Raw genomic sequence first — 12349 nt, forward strand, 5'->3', positions numbered from 1 at the left:
TTTTTTGTGGTGAGGGCCCCAAAACTGGACCCAGCCCTCGAGGTAGGGCCTCACCAGTGCCCAGTCTAGGGCGACCATCACCTCCTGAGTCCTGCTCACCATGCTGTTCCTGGTACAGGCCAGAAATAGGAGCTCTGTGGTGCAGGCACTTGAATTTTTAATTTTGGGAAAGAGCTTACTTCCTCATAGGTGAAGAGAGAAGTGAGTACAAGGCTCACCTAGGTTGCTCTTTGGTCAATGTGACCTTGTTGTAGAATAAGTATAAGAAATTCTTTACTTTTGCAGGCACATCACATGCCTTTTGGCTTAATTGTGCTTGGAGTAACAACACGGAAACTGAGAAGCTGGGACTCTGTGTTTTGGACAACATGGCCTTTGCTAATGCTAAAAGCTCAAGGTCAAATCTGAGATCTTAGTGCTGACCGAGACACGACTGATCGTCCAGTGATGTGTGGCACAACCTTCCTCTCTCAGCAGCACAAAACTCAAAGGGATTCACACTCAGACGCCTCCAAAGATGAGCAAGTTCCTCTATAAATAGTATATTTGCTTTTGTGAGAGTGGTATCTTAAAAAACTATTATAGAATCATAGAATTGCCCAGGCCGGAAGGGACCTCCAAAGGTCATCTAGTCCGACCTCCCCGCAGTCAGCAGGGACCCCCCCAACTAGACCAGGTTGCCCAGGGCCTCGTCGAGCCTCACCTTGAATATCTCCAGGGATGGGGCCTCAACCACCTCCCTGGGCAACCTGGTCCAGTGCTCCACCACCCTCACAGTGAAGAACCCTCTCCTCATCTCCAGTCTAAAGCTGTTCCCCTCCAGCTTGAAGCCGTTGCCCCTCGTCCTGTCACTGCAGGCCTTTCTAAACAGGCTCTCCCCAGCCTTCCTGTAGGCTCCCTTCAGGAACTGGAAGGCTGCTATTAGGTCTCCCCGGAGCCTCCTCTTCTCCAGGCTGAACACCCCCAGCTCCCTCAGCCTGTCCTCGTAGCAGAGGGGCTCCATCCCCCTGATCATCCTTGTGGCCCTCCTCTGGACCCTCTCCATCAGGTCCATGTCCTTCTTGTATTGAGGGCTCCAGACCTGCACACAGTACTCCAGGTGAGGTCTCACCAGAGCAGAGTAAAGTGGCAGAATCACCTCTCTGGACCTGCTGGCAATGCTTCTTTTGATGCAGCCCAGGATGCGATTGGACCTTGAAGACCATCCAGTCCCACCCCCTGCCCTGGGCAGGGACACCTCCCGCCAGATGGGGTTGCTCAAAGCCCCGTCCAAACTGACCTTGAACCCCTCCAGGGATGGGGCAGCCATCTATAACCCTCACATCAGTTATAGAAGAGATGACCAACCTCAGGAGGTGGGAAGTCCTAAGGAGCTGATCCTTCTGAGCAAACCTCGGGCCACCATCTTCCGACGTGGTCCCTGAAAACGTCCTCAGAGCTGCTGGTGAACACGGAGCCGCCCGCGTGTGCCAAGTCTGGTGGTAAATAAAACCCAACTGCCCCTCTGCTAAGCCATGCATCGAGTAAACCCTCTGGGAATGGGATCAGTGACTCGTTTCAAATGCAAATCACTCTTCATCCCCGGCCGAGGCGCGGATTCTCCTGCACGCACCACCATTCTCCCAGCCCTGAAAGCCAGACGAGGCTTAAATGGGTAATAAAGTACCTAATTGGACTTTGACCTCTGGTTGCAATGGGCCCCACATGTGTGAGCGTGGCTGTGTACGTGTGTGCGTGCGTGTGTTTTTGCCCTCCTTGGCTGGATGCTTCCCTGAAGAGCCGTCGCTGTTGTCGAAATGGTTGTGTGGGTCTGTTGGTCACGGTCTGCTGCTTCTTGGCTGGGTTCCACCTGGCAGCCTGTCTGTTAAGCTCTTCAAACAAAATAGTCTCTCTGTAGGGTCTGTCTCGCTTTCTCTGGAGCTGGGAGCAGCCAGAGAGGACCACGGTGCTACAGAAGGAGTGAGAGTGGGAGAGGTTTGCACCATCACCCACCACGTGTCATGAGAATGGGTCTATCTCATTCCAGTTCTCTGCCCCCCATGCGGTCCTCGTTGTGTTGAGGCTTTGGTGGATCCCAGAGGGGATGTTTTGGAGAAGAAATTCTGTGACTTGTCTAAGGAGAGGAAGAGGTTGGGTTAGAGAAGGTGCCAATGTTGGGTTGTGTGTTGGTTTGGTTTTCGTTTGTGTTCTTTGTTGTTTTTTTTAAGGTAAGAATCCCTGAGCGTGTCCCATCTCTGTATTTCATCTAAAACCCACAGAGAATCACAAAGTGGTGGGGGTTGAAAGGGACCTCTGGAGACCATCTAGTCCAACCCCCTGCCAAAAAAGGTTCACCCAGAGCAGGTTGGACTGGAACCCATCCAGGTGGGGTTGGAATGTCTCCAGAGAAGGAAACTCTACTACCTCTCTGGGCAGCCTCTGCCAAGGATCGGCCACCCTCACCGGAAAAAAGTTCCTCCTCATGTTGAGATGGGATTTCCTGTGTTCCAGTTGGTGCCCGTTGCCCCTTGTCCTGTCACTGGGTACCACTGAGAAGAGCCTGGCCCCATCCTCTTGCCCCCTGCCCTTTAGATATTGCTCAGCATTGATGAGGTCCCCTCTCAGTCTTCTCTTCTCCAGGCTGAGCAGCCCCAGGTCTCTCAACCTTTCCTCAGCAGAGAGATGCTCCAGTCCCTTGATCATCTGCTGGACTCTCCCAAGTGATCCTGGCAAAGGAATTCCTCCTGGTGTCCATCAGTGGACACATTGGGGTGATCCACTATGTCTTCATGGATGGACCTCAAGTTTGGAGAGCGTGTGAGGGAGGATTTGCTTCCTTGTGGAGATGATTTAACCCGTGCTTGTGTATGCAGCTATTTAGTAGGTACCACAGGGGAACTGGGAGCTGTTGGTGGGTTTTGTGACCTGGCTGGTTGACCTCACTTTTTCTATATCTTAATTTCCTTTCTCATGCTTGATATTGCTGCTTTAGCCCATTTATCCTGGAAGAGCGACTCTTTATTTAGTGGGTGCCTGCACAGCACCTGGAAAAATGGGATTTCCATCTGTTTTGAGGCCTCCAAGATCTACTGTCTTTCCTCATATCAATTAAATCCCCAGGAAGAAATTCTTCTTTATTATATGAGGTGATCTACAGCCTTCTCTTGATCTTCCCTTTACGTCGAGCAGCAGGAATAGCCAGGAATAAAGAAAAACAAAGAGAAAACAAATAGGTCCTGCCGGAGCCGAATGGGCTTCATCTGGAGTTAATTCTTGTTTTGCTGTTGCAAATGGGGTTGTTGGTGTTTTTTTTTTTTCCCTCCTTTAATTCACCTCTTTCCCAACCAGCACGGATGCAGCTGAAAGTGGAAGGAGGCCCACGGTCCATAAACACTTTGGTGGGGATTAAAGGTGCTCCATAAATGCAGAGTACGTCGTCGTAAGGTGTTTCCAGATGAGAGGAAAATGGATTATCCTACAATTCGGGCAAGAAAAACATCATCTCGCAGAGAACCAGGCTCTGGAAACCTGGTTTGAAACAAACCAAACCTGGTTTATGAGAGACAAAGAAAAATATCTGTTATCTTGTTCTCCTTGGTAACAAATAGGGTTCAGATGCTGCGGTGTCTGACACCATTTCTTCAAGATTTCTTTATTTTTTACTCCGTAGCAGCGATGATTTTACTAGCGAATTCCTTCCCTTGGTTTAAATAAGGAAAACCAGTAGTTTTACTCCCACTCCCAGTCTTGGGTGACAAATAAAATGAGCAAACGGACTAAATAAAGAGAAAAATGGGGGTTTTTTTGTTGGTTTTTTTTTTTTTTGAGGGGGGTGTGCTGAAACAGGCTCAATCACGACCGAGCTTTTGGGGAAGTTTCTCATGTTAAAGGGCAGAGCGAGGATTTGGCAAAGGGAGATTTTTGTCACAACCACCCTATTTATTTCATTAAGAAAATTTTGGGTTTGGTAAATAAAGGCAATATATTGATGTGAGACACTGACTTTGGAATTTGATAACGTTTTCAGTGCTCTTCCCAGTATCCATAAAGAAGATTTAAAATGGGCTGTAGCTTTGGGTGCGATGGAGGAGCTTTGATCCACTTCCAAAAATGCCAACTATTACATCTTCATGTTAGGTGTTTAATTTGGATGTAAAATTTGACCTTAGGCATTCAAATTGCATCTAAAATTTTGCTGTTGTAAGAACTGAAGTGTTGACTGATTTATTTTTTTTATTTTTTTTAAGGAAAAAGGGATGAAGACCTCCATGTAGAAATTGCAGAGGAGTTATCAAGGTAATCTGTTTTTTATCATTGTGGGTAGTGATAATTAGATGGATATTTCATTTCCACAGACCATACTCCACAGGATGTTAATAATTTAGATGAGATCTTTCCCTTTTCTACCCTGCTGGGGTCTGAGCACCCATGGCCCATGTAGCCACGTGCTCCAAAACTCACCCCAAATTGTGCTCCTGTTCCTTTTTTATTTTTCCAACCTGGTTTCCGTACCTGTCATTGAAGTCTAAGGGCAAAAAAATGAGAATATATGCTTCTTGGAGTAGTTGTTGGTTGGTTGGGGAGCTCCCTCAGGTTTTTATGCTCTCTCCCAGGACCTCTTCATGGTGGGAGGATGGCAAGATGTGGTAGAAGTGACTTGCCACCTTGTGAGGCTCTTGGAACTCAAAGTACCTTTTTAATAACCCGAACTTCCTGATTTTCATACCAAAGGCAGAGCTTGCAGAAGTTTGAGGTCTGCTCCAGTGTCCTCTCACTTTATTTGGGCTTGTTTCTCCAGGAGATACGAGAAAGGTCAGAGGAGGGTTGACATAATGTCCAGGTCCTGCTCAACAGGTGAGCATAGGCTTAAGAGGAGCATTTATCTACAGATCAAGAAATCTAGAGGTGCTCCAAGACCAAAATTCCTGTGTGTGTAGAAACTCCTGGGCAAAACCTGTGTTTCTTGTCTTTTGACAAGTGAAAGCATCAACCACAAAGTCTGTAAAAGGCCAGGTCCTGGCAGGAGCACTTGCAAACATGCTGGAGAACTGGTCTGGGGCCTCAGGTTTAGGTATGGTCTGGTCTGGTCTGGTCTGATCTCCTCTGCTGGAGGAAAGGGCTTTTTTGCAGGGAATGTTGCTATCTTGTAGAATCATAGAATGGTTCAGGTTGAAAAGGACCTTAAAGATCATCCAGTTCCAACCCCCCTGCCATGAGCAGGGACACCTCCCACCAGACCAGGTTGCTCAAAGCCCCATCCAACCAGGCCTTGAACCCCTCCAGGGATGGGGAGCCTGCTGTTCCAGGCTCTCACCACCTTCCCAGCAAAGAAGTTCTTCCCCACATCTCATCTCCATCTCCCCTCTTTCAGTGTCAAACCCTTCCCCCTTGTCCTATGGCTCCCCTCCCTGATCCAGAGTCCCTCCCCAGCTTTCCTGGAGCTCCTTGAGGGACTGGAAGGGGCTTGAAGGACTTATTGCACAGATTCTTCTTTCAGGCTCTTTTGGTACTTACTGCACAGATTCTTCTTTCAGGCTCTTTTGGTCTTTGTCCTCTTTCCGTGTGATTAGAAAGTGGTTGGGCTGGAAAAAGATTGAAATCCATTTTCCTAAGTGTTCCTCACCTATTTTGCAATGCCAGCTGTCCTCAGAGGGTGATCTGGAAATGCAAATGGTCTGCAGGAAGTCATTCCCTTCCTAGTCCCAAGTCTGTCACCTCTTTGGCTTTTAATATGACAGCAAATGCTCCCTCCAATTTGATGCCCCCCAGCCTGAACACCCCGAAACTGGAGGTGTTTGGGGAACGCATCCCTCAGCTGTTACCCAAGAGATCTGGTAATGGATGAGTGGAGAAGGTTGGTTTTCCTCCAGTAAAGAGGTGGGAGGTTGCCCTGCAGTTTTATGGGATGAATGGGGACCTCAGCAGCAATGTTGTCTCTCTGTGATCCCTTGAGGGTACAAGTAACACATTGGGGACCAGATGGTATCCCAGAGGTGAGAACTTTAAGCTACGACGTGGTGACCCAACATCAGGGATTATTTCACAGAATCACAGAATCTTCTAGGTTGGAAGGGACCTTCAAGATCATCTTGTCCAACCATCAACATAACTTTGACAAAAATAGACACCCACACAACAAACAAGGAGCATCATCACTAAACCAGACCTCCCAGCACTACATCAACCCGTCTTTTGAACACCTCCAGGGATGGTGCCTCAACCACCTCCCTGGGCAGCCCATTCCAATGGCTGAGAACCCTTTCAGTGAAAAACTTGAGGCCATTTCCTCTCGTCCTGTCGCCTGTGACTTGGGAGAAGAGACCGACCCCCACCTCTCTACACCCTCCTTTCAGGGAGTTGTAGAGGGCAATAAGGTCTCCCCTCAGCCTCCTCTTCTCCAGGCTGAATAACAGAATCACAGAATCTTCTAGGTTGGAAGGGACCTTAAAGATCATCTTGTCCAACCGTCAACCTTCACATCAGGGACTATCTCTTCTGTGGACTTCAATGAGGTAGGACCTCCGATAACGTTCTCCTACTGTTGAAAAAGGCTGTGGTTGCCAAAATAAGCATGTCCTTTGTTTTCACCCTTGGTCAACGCTGGCCCTTGACGTCGCACATGGGGCTGAGAGTCTTTCTGTGTCTTTCTGCTTGGTCTAACCTGTGCTTACACCCAGCTGTGTGCAGGATTGCCACACGGGTAGCTGGGGTCACGCTTGGCACATCGTACGACGTCCCTTGGTGGCCTTCGCACGCTCTGTGACATCGTCTCGTCTTTGCTGTGGATCTGCAACCTAATTGTCCGAGGCCACCAGACTTTCAGCTCAAAGAAAGAAAACCACAAGCTCAAGTTGGGGCCAGCATAAATGTTTATCTTTAAGTTGATTTCACCCTTGACAGTCACCTTCAGCCAAGCTGGGTTGCTGGTGACATCCTTCCCCCACCTCCCAAGCTTCAACAAGCAGCTCATGTCCAGACCTGAAGCGGTTTCACCTCAAATTGTGGATAGAAGGTGCAGCGAGAACAGCAAGTTATGGACACGCTCTTGAGGAATTTCTGGGCTCCAGACCCTGAATGCCTCAGGAGGCTTCAAGCATCCTGCAGGAACGGAGACGGGCAACCTCAGAGTCTGGCTTTGGTGGTTTTCCAAGGGTTTTATAGCATATTTGCTATGTCTGGGCAAGTCTGTGACCTTAAGGTTGTCCGACCAACCTTGGATCTACTCTGCTGGTTTGTGCTGTAACCGGAGACCCTTTCTGTGGTCAGCCAGTCAAAATATTATATCTGTGATTGCTTCAGCGTCATCTCCAGAGACTCTGGATGGTCAACAGGAGGCCAGTAGCCAGGAGGGAGATGTTTGGGGTGCGTTTTGCAATAGGTCAGCTCTACAGAGACCGTCTGCAGTCCGACGGGCACCATTGAGGGTTTTTTTGTTGTCTCCTGTGACCTTCCCACCATGGGGTAGGAGATCCATTCGGAGCAAAAATTCAAGTAACAGCTCCTAAACCTGCAGCCTCCTGGGTTCTGACTCCTCCGTGTTAATAATTATAATTTTTTAACCCAAAAGCAGGATGAAGAGGCCACATTGGTATGTGCCCAAGCCTGGATTTAGCCCTTTGCTTTATTTCTTGAGCTCAGGCTCGTTGAAGCTCTGGGCTGGGATGTTCTGGGCAGAACATCCCAGTTAGGTTGATGGTTGGACAAGATGATCTTTAAGGTCCCTTCCAACCTAGAAGATTCTGTGAACAGTCTGGGTAAACTGGTACAAGGAGCCTCCTGCCTTGTCAGAGCAACGAAATGCTTTAGAAAGACAGATTTGGCATCTTTCTTAAATGAAAAGCTTTCTGAGGGCAGTTAAAAGCTGATACAGTCTGGGTAAACTGGTGTGAGGAACCTCCTACCTCATCAGAGCAACGAAATGCTGTTGAGGCTGCGTAAAGAGGGAGCTCGGCGGGATTAGAAAGACACATTTGGCTTCTTTCTTAAATAAAAAGCTTTCTGAGGGCAGTTAAAAGCTGATTCAGCAAAACTGGGGGGAAAACAACCCGGCAGGAACTTAAAAAAAAAACCACCCAGTTTCTGTTTGTCAGCCGCGGGGCAGGACAATGTGCATCTTTGTTCAAAAGCCCAGCTTATGCAGGAATAAAATAATAAATAAAAGGGGCTGACAATGGTGGGCCTTCTGAAGGCTACTGAATTAATAAGAGGGATAAATCAGCCTTGGTTTACAAACAAACACGCTTACGTGGCCCAAGGTGTAAATCAGCCCCCGACAGGGAGCAGCTGCTTCAGTTCTCCTGGCTGGTGGAAAAATGGGTGCTGCAGGTGGCTTTATCCTAATTAAAAAAAAAAAAAGTCAAATTAATAAGGAGAGAGCAGAGAGGTCCAACCACCGCAGATGCCTCCAAGCGCATCAAGGAGCCTGGCTGGGGGAGGGGGACAATCCTTCACTCTGAATTCCCAAACTGGCCCCAAATTAAGCTGATGATAGCTGAGAAGGACACAGGAGGAGAGGTCTTCTCGCTCATGTCCTTCCCAAGTTGCTGCTAGGAACCAGTGTTGTGACCCCAGCTTATCTCAGGGACTTCCCAGGAAAGGTTGATCTTGCTGTTGAGTAGTAGCTTTTCCTTCTGGACACTCAAGCCAAGATCCATAAAGATACAGAAGAGGGAGCCCTGTAAATGCCTTGGACGTTTGGGATGTGCTGGTTGGCTCCTGTAGCATCTTCCAGGGAGAGGGGGCTGATACTTGGCAAAAAGGCTTGACATTTGGTGGCCTCCACCATGGCTGGGTGCATGGTGGCTGCTGCCGTTGTCACAGCTCCTGGTGGGTACTTCCACAGCACCTGGAAGGTGTTTACTGTGTTGGGTTTACAAGGTGGCCACCACTGCCAGTAGGAGCGTGACCCAGCCAAGAGGGACAGGGCCCAAAAATGCATGTGTGCCTTCCACCTCTCTGTGGAAGCTTAGCAGAGGGGTTTGCCTTCAGAAGATGAAGGTGAGGAGGGGCTCCTAGCTGTACTTCTTCTGAGAAGTCCTAGGAGAGAATGGGGATGGAGAAGCCTGAGCTCCAAGTGCCTCTGCACAAGCAGAGCTAAGGGCTGCGTCTCCTCCAGCCTTGCCAGCACCCAAAGAGTTATGCCAAGGAGCAGGTGGTGGCCTGGCTGGAGCAAGTTCTCCTCCTTCGCTGTTTATGTTCCTTGATCTTAATATGTTCCTTGATCTTTACTGCTTTGATGTATGGCTCTGGAGATGCAGGGACATGGGAACCCATAGAATAATAGAATGGTTTGGGTTGGAAGGGACCTTGAAGACCATCTAGTTCCACCCGCTGCCATGGTCAGGGACACCTCCCACTAGAGCCGGTTGCTCCAAGCCCCATCCAACCTGGCCTTGAACACTTCCAGGGTTGGGACATCACTGTCCACTCACTAAGGCCTGTCTCACCCTGGGTGTTACTGGGGCCATGAGTGAGGTTTCTGCTCCAGGGTGGTAGCAACTCATCCTCAGGTACTTCAAGGCTTGTTTTGGATTCTCTTCTATACCTGGCCATTCTTCACCTATGGAAGGGGAAGTCTTCTACATCTTGGGGACTGAACACACGGGAAGAAGATGAGGAGGAGCTCAGGATGTTGGCTGAGCTTTGGAGTGAGCTGAAATGTTGATTGTCCTCGGCCAAACTCTATGGTGTGAGGTGGTGGCAACGGTGGTGGGAAGAACCTCCTGGGTAATGACATGTCGGTGGATGGGTTGGGAGCGGTGAGGTTGAACCAGGTGGATGGAGCATATCTTCATGGTGGAGAGGAATTAATAGTGTGTGAGCAACAGGAAGCAAAGAAGGTGGAAGGACAAGAGTGAGAAAGAGCTGGAGTCAGAGGGGGAGTTGTCCCCAGGGGTGACCCCAGCTGTGGCACTGCCAATGGGATTGCACTGGGACCCACTGGGGGTGTTAATTCTCTCCAGGTGAAGATATTGAGCCTTTGGAGGGTAGGGGTGGGTTCACTGTTTCTCCAAATGTAGGCAGGGGTGGAAGGGACCGATTCTTCTGAAGCTTGGTAGAAAAAGCAAGGAGGAACATGGATATGGATCTACTGGGGAGAGGGTGGGAGCCAACCCCAGAAACGGGGGGGCAGGTTGAGTGTCACAAGTTTCAAGATAAGAGGAGCAGAATTAACTAAAAAAGTTGTCTTCCACGTCATTTTTGGAAACTAGTGATGAACAGCAGAGCTTGGCTTTGGTTCCGGTGGCCTGTGCAGGACATGATTTGTATTAATGTGGTCATCAAAATGTTGTGGGTTTGTGTTTTTTTTTCTGGTTATTTTCTCGTCCCAGTTATTTCTAGTCTTCGTGATTATTATCTTAAGGAGATACTATCAATTTAAATATCGTAAGTCTATTTGATTTTTGTCCTCGCTTCCTCCCACTATTTAGTAAACAGATTAGAAGAAAAGGAAACACAGATGCTTTATTTTTAATTTTTTTTTAATTATTTCCTTGCTCATTTGACAGCGTTTCATTGCGACAATCAGGTTCGTCGCTTCTCCCACGTAGTTGGCAGGTTTTCTCCTCTTATTTCTCCTGGTCTTCCCTCTTAAGGAAGGAGAAACAACTTGAAAGACCACTAAAATCCCATTAAAGAGCAGCAAGAAGTTAATTGAGGATCTTTGGATTGAACTCAAAAGAACACTAAAATCTCATTAAAGAGCAGCAGAAGTTAATTGAGGATCTTTGGATTGAACTGAAAAACCGGAGCTTCTTTTGGCTCGGTTTTGGAAAGATGCACTAGATAGAAAGTTCATCGTGTCCCGTTAAGTAGCTGTTGGCCAAGACGCAGAATGGGTCTAGGTCAGGGCTTTGATGTTGTTACTGGAGGCAGCGTGTGGCTTGGACTTCAGACAGGAATTTAGGCCAGTAACTGAGGATGCTGGGAAGAAGAAACAGGAAAGAAAAAAAAAAATGGGGATGAAGTTTAATTTTTCTAAATTTACGCCTTTTGTAACCGGTTTTGCAAAGCTCAGAGCATCTTCCTCACCTTGGCATTGGGTTGGCTTCTGCCACCTTCCTGGACCAGCATCTCTCCCTGGTTTTCAAACCCACCCTCTGCTGAAATTTGAGGAAAAACTCCTGTGGATTTCAAAAGGAACCCAGCTGGAAGAGTCGTGCACGTGCTTCGCTGCGCTCCTTGTGCGTGTCCTACTGAGCGGTGCCCCCGGCGGGTGAACCTAAACTTTTGGGTCAGAGTTCTTGGGATGAGGATGCTGGAGACGTCGTCTTCTAGGCCGGGAGGAAGCTTTGCAGACACAACTTAGAGGAGAGCTAATTTGTCCCGCTTTGCTTACAGGAATCATTAAGGCAAATATGTAACAGTGTGTAAATGAGTTGCTTCTTTTGGGAAGGGACCCTTGATCAGAGAGGGGAGCCACAGGACAAGGGGGAAGGGTTTTAAACTGAAGAGATTGAGATGAGAAGACATTCTTCACTGTGAGGGTGATGAGAGCCTGGCCCAGGTTGCCCAGAGAAGCTGTGGCTGCCCCATCCCTGGAGGGGTTCAAGGCCAGGTTGGAGGGGGCTTGGAGCAACCTGGTCTGGTGGGAGGTGTCCCTGCCCAGGGCAGGGGGTTGGAACTGGATGATCTTCAAGGTCCCTTCCAACCCAAACTATTCCACAATTCTTTCCTCAGAATAGACGTTCTACTGTAAAAGCCTTTAGGAGCCTTCTTTTTTTCCCCTTTTAATTTTCAGTTTCCTTCACCTTCTGGCATGTTTTATGGGGATGGGGGTGTAGACCATCTTAGATCAGGCTGAATAAGTAGAAGACCAAGTTGGATGGGGCTTTGAGCAACCTGGTCTGGTGGGAGGTGTCCATGCCCACGGCCGGAGGGTGGGAACTTGATGATCTTTTAAGTTCCTCTCCAACCTAAGCCAATTTATGATTTTATGAAGCTCTTCAGCTGTTTTTCTGTGCGTGAAAACTGCTTGGAAGAGAAGATCAGGCACGGTGTGCGTGCTGAGCAGTTCTCCAAGGTCAAGACATAGAATCACAGAATCACAGAATCTTCTAGGTTGGAAGGGACCTTAAAGATCATCTTGTCCAACCGTCAACCTCACTGACAAAAATAGTCACCCACACAACAAACAAGGAGCATCATCACTAAACCATCCCTCCCAGCACTACATCAACCCGTCTTTTGAACACCTCTAGGGATGGGTCCTCAACCACCTCCCTGGGCAGCCCATTCCAATGGCTGATGACCCTTTCAGTGAAAAAATGTTTCCTAATATCCAGCCTGAACCTCCCCTGGCGCAACTTGAGGCCATTTCCTCTCGTCCTGTCGCCTGTGACTTGAGAGAAGAGACCGACCCCCACCTCTC

This window comes from Calidris pugnax, unplaced genomic scaffold (genome assembly GCF_001431845.1).
Source record: "Calidris pugnax isolate Ruff unplaced genomic scaffold, ASM143184v1 scaffold150, whole genome shotgun sequence".
Taxonomy (NCBI): Eukaryota; Metazoa; Chordata; class Aves; order Charadriiformes; family Scolopacidae; genus Calidris; species Calidris pugnax.